Source organism: Dryobates pubescens, chromosome 31 (assembly GCF_014839835.1).
Source record: "Dryobates pubescens isolate bDryPub1 chromosome 31, bDryPub1.pri, whole genome shotgun sequence".
NCBI classification, from domain to species: Eukaryota; Metazoa; Chordata; class Aves; order Piciformes; family Picidae; genus Dryobates; species Dryobates pubescens.
The window spans coordinates 12,197,284-12,202,142 of NC_071642.1; positions in this window are offsets into that span (position 1 = coordinate 12,197,284).

Here is a 4,859-nt window from a genome sequence, read left to right on the forward strand (position 1 = left end):
CAGCAGAGAAGTGTAAGAGAGAATGGTGCTGAAAGCCGCTGCCTTCCCTTGCCTTCTGCAGAAGTGAAAGGTGTTTGCAAGTCTGTTCGGCATTATCAGGCAATATGATTGCTGTAGGAGCTGTACTGTGAGGGTCAGGATCTGAAAATCTATTTAATCAATTCAAATAATGCACATGAAGCCACACAGTGTCTGTGTATCAACTTCTTTCAGTGAGCCAAACTCGGATTGTGGCAGGTTGTGTGTGCAGTGCAGCTGAAGCCTACAGACATGCTTGTGCACTAGAATGTAGATGATGCCAGATGGGGTGACTGCTGCTGTCCCATCAAGGTCCCTTCTCTTCCAGTGCATGCATGCAGCCTGTTCTATAATCTGCTCCCTGCCCTTGTTATCAGTAAGAAAATGTCTATTGTTCTCCAGACAGAATCCAGTGGTCTTCCCAGAACTCCCATGGAGAGTGATGGAAACCTCACTGCTAAGCCTGAAATGCTTTTATCACATGCAGAGGGGCAGTGAGCTGGAAATCTGATGATGATCTCTAGAGCAATTTGAGTATTGGTTGGACACAACAATTTAAACCTCACGAGGGATTTTTCCCAGTCCACCATTAAATATCCTCTGTTGACTTGGAGAGAAATAGGTCTTGATCAATGTTCAGATGTGCTATGCTGGCACCACTGCATTCTTCCTGACTCTTAAAACCTAGAGTCTGGAGTTTGTGACATGGTTATTTTGTTAGAGGCTCTGCATGACACTGGGCTAGAGCTGGGTCACATACCTGAGCTGCTGGGGATCCACTGTGGCAAAGAGGGCCAGGGTGGGGCATGTCCTACAGGGCTCCTGGAGGAGCAGTGGGTGATGGCATTTAACAAGTCCAAGTGCTGGGTGCTGCACTTTGGCCACGGCAACCCCAGGCAGAGCTACAGGCTGGGGTCAGAGTGGCTGAGCGCTGCCAAACAGAGAGGGACTTGGGGGTGCTGATTGACAGCTGCCTAAACAGGAGCCAGCAGTGTGCCCAGGTGGCCAAGAGGGCCAATGGCATCCTGGCCTGCATTAGGAACAGTGTGGCCAGCAGGAGCAAGGAAGTCATTGTGCCCCTGTACTCTGCACTGGTTAGGCCACACCTTGAGTCCTGTGTCCAGTTCTGGGCCCCTCAGTTTAGGAAGGACATCGAGACACTTGAAGGTGTCCAGAGAAAGGCAACAAGGCTGGGGAGAAGCCTTGAGCACAGCCCTGTGAGGAGAGGCTGAGGGAGCTGGGGTTGTTTAGCCTGGAGAAGAGGAGACTCAGGGGTGACCTCATTGCCCTCTACAACTACCTGAAAGGTGGTTGTTGCCAGGAAGGAGTTGGTCTCTTCTCCCAGGCACCCAGAACCAGAACAAGAGGATGCAGTCTCAAGCTGTGCCAGGGGAAGTTTAGGCTGGAGGTGAGGAGAAAGTTCTTCCCAGAGAGAGTCATTCGTCATTGGGATGTGCTGCCCAGGGAGGTGGTGGAGTCACCGTCCCTGGAGGTCTTCAAGAGGAGACTGGACGTGGCACTTGGTGCAGTGGTTGGACTCGATGATCCTCGAGGTCTCTTCCAACCTTGGCGATACTGTGAGACTGTGATAGCTGGTGTCCTTGCTGTTGTCAAAATAAGAACTGGTCTAGGGTATCAGGAAGAGAGGCAAAGGCTTTTAGGCAGGCTGGGGACTGGATTAGAGTTTCAGTAGAGTTTGTGCTACACCTCATCCTTCCTTGGGAGCTGTGGGTTTCAGCAGGGTCATGCAAAGGCTTCTTTTCTGAAGAATAGCTGTATGGAATCTACGCGGCTCTATTTCATCAACTGTGGGTAAGAGATGTGGGTCAAGTTCCTCAAGCACAAACCTTCTTTTGTGGGACCGAAGCTCTGCCCAGGCCTTAGGCCAGATCTCTGCTCAGAAGGGAGCAGAGCACTCACAGCCCTAGTGAAGCAGAGGCCAAGCTCTGCTCCAGTGCTGTGACCCCCTCAGCCATGCTGGGTTGTCATGGCCATGCGGCATGTTAGTGGCAGAGAGCCTGATGCAGAGCCAGGGCAAGTCTCCAATGGCCTCTGCAGGTTTCAGGGCGAGGGACAGAGCAGGAGACAACTGACACCATTTCCTTCTTTCTTGTTGGTGCTCTGCATTCCCCAGCTCACAGCAGAGATTTCATAGCAGTCTGGCACTTGGGAGCCAGTGTAAGAGCACAGCTCTGGCTGTGAGCTCCAGCACTGCCCTGAGTGCAGAGCTGTCTCCAGATGCTGTCCACACAGCACTCCAGCCTGCTGTGCTGCAATCAGTCTAGCAGGTGCCCAGCCCTGCATCATTAGCCATGCCTAATACCCTGCTGCAGATGCACATGGTGCTCTGCAAAGAGAGGGATGGAGATTCCTTGCCCCAAGCATCTGTTTACCTTTTGTTCCTGGAACCTCTGATCCATAGCAGCTCTGTGCCCCACAAGGATTTTTTTCTTCACCCTGTGTGTGTTCTGACAGATATTTAACCTTTCAGCAGCTTGATTAACCAAGAACTCCTGCAACTTACCCTTCCCCTTCCTCATAAAGCAACAGCTTCTCTAGAAAGTCACACTTTCTCATAGTTCTAGGCAGGGCAGAAGCAGGTAGAAGCCAAGAGTAAAGGCAGTAATTAGAGAGAGGACTAAAAAATACAGCAATGCAAAAACCAGACCTCTTTGTGCTGCTCTGCAGAACCCATCAAGTCTGGGGGCGTTGCAGTAGCTACCAACATGCACCAACATCCTCGTGTTGCACTTGTTTAATTAAACTGCATTCCTGTTTTTATTTCATAAATCCAGATCACCCAGATCATTAACTCCTGAATGCACTATGCCTTTCCTTCTGACAAAAGCAGGGCCCTCTGCATGTCACAGGCCAAAGCCCAGCTCATGGCTTTCCAGCTGCCACTGTCAGAATAGGAGAATCCCAGCAAGCAGCCATGGGTTCCCTTGGATTAGGGAAGAAGGGGGCAGCGTGGAGGGTGCTGTGCTTTGGTGCAGGGATGGGAGAGGCCCTTTGCATCTTGCTGCCATCTGTAGTGTACTAATCAGAGGGCTGCCAGCTGGTGCTTTTGAAAGGAACAGTAATGTCACCAGCACATGGAGACCCCTCATTATCCTCTGCCAGGGTATCCCTGCACAGACAGAGACATATGCCAGTGCCACAGTCCACTCTCCCTGGGCAGGGTGAGGAGTGACCCAGAGGGATGACCCCCCCCAGTGAAATGCAGTGTCTGGAGAGTGACTAGGAGGCTGCTGTAACATCCACACACATTTAGTAGCGGTGTTTCAAAGAACAAGTTGCAAACCCTCCACCATAGGCTGTGTATGTGGAAGTATTTGTTTAAAGTCATCCAAAGAGCCAGTGAAAAAATGCGGGGTGTTGCTGACTTCCAGAAGAGCCGGACCCGGAGGTCAGGGTCTGTGTTACACTGTGCGAACCAGCCCTTCCTCCCTGCTGTGTGCTAGGAGTTTGTTTTAATGATCTGAGATCAATGTGAAACAATGTTAAACAAACTTCAGTGAATCAAAATGCCACGTTTCAGACTGACCTGCTTCCCTTTGATAGGAAGCATCTCCTCTGGGGGCTAAACTGCTCTTTTTTAGGGGTGAGTTGTTGCTTGCGTAGGATCCAGGAAATGTTTGCATAGAAAGACTTGCTGACTTCAAAATGAAGAACTGCTCTTTATCAAGAACCAGCATGAATATTTTAACAAGAAAGAAAAAAAAAATCAAACATTTTGACAGTGTTCAGATCCATTTGAATAAGGGCCCAATAGAGAAGTTTGATATTCACTTCACACATTTGGATAAAGGTTGCTCACAAAGGCCTCGCACTGTAACCACCAGAGAGCTCTAGCATGGACAATGCCTGCCCCAAGCCAGTTTAGCTGAGCTAGCATCTGGCAGACAGTCAGGGAATGCCCCAGTGATCCCAGCACTGCCAACACTGCCCCACTGCATGTCTAAGAACATTTCCAAACAAGAAGCATGGCTGCACTATCCAACTCTGACACCAGTGCTCTAAGGAAGGAGCAGTTAATCTGCTGCGGCCTCAGTATCGATAGGCAAAAGATAATGGATCACACCTAGGTCTCTCAACTGATCTGTGCATCTCCTTGCAAACAACCAGCCCAGATTGAGAAACATGTGGTGGCCTCAGAGTACTAGTGGAGCAATTCTTCCACTGAGATTTAAGCTTCCATTCAGGAGTTTTGCAGGATCCAGTGCTCTGCAGTTTGAGCCCCTGAACATGGCAGAATTCTTTCCAGGTCCAGTAATAACCAATCAGTTTTCAGTCTGGATCAGTTTCTCCAGTCATACAGAGGAGCAACAAACAAACAAACAATCTCCCTCAAATTGCTCAGTTTTATTTTCCAAACAGAAGCCAAGAAATTAGCATTGCATCCCCAGATTCCCAAGCTCTTCCCACAATTCTGATGTATGTTCTTTTGGCTTGAGCAAGCCACTTCCCTTCTGTGGGATCCACCTACATTTGTTAAATGGCAGTGATAACCCTGACCTGCTGCTCACCACTGGGTACAGAATAGATTCACCAGAGCTTTCTGCTGTTTTCCATGGCAGCAGCAAGTCCCAGAGGGGAAACATGCTGGCAATTGGAAAAGAGCTGCTTTGTGTCTGGAGAGGGGATGCCTGGGTTGTGATAAAGGAAGACAGAAGTCAGTCTTCAGAGCCTACACTGGTGCCTGCTAAACCCCACTGGCTCTCATTTATTTCACAAACCCTACTGCTATAAACTGCCACCTCCCCACAATGCTCAGCACCCACCCCAACGATCCAGAGCTGTTAGAGCTGCTTGCTCCAGATTTCTCCTCTGTATGTACA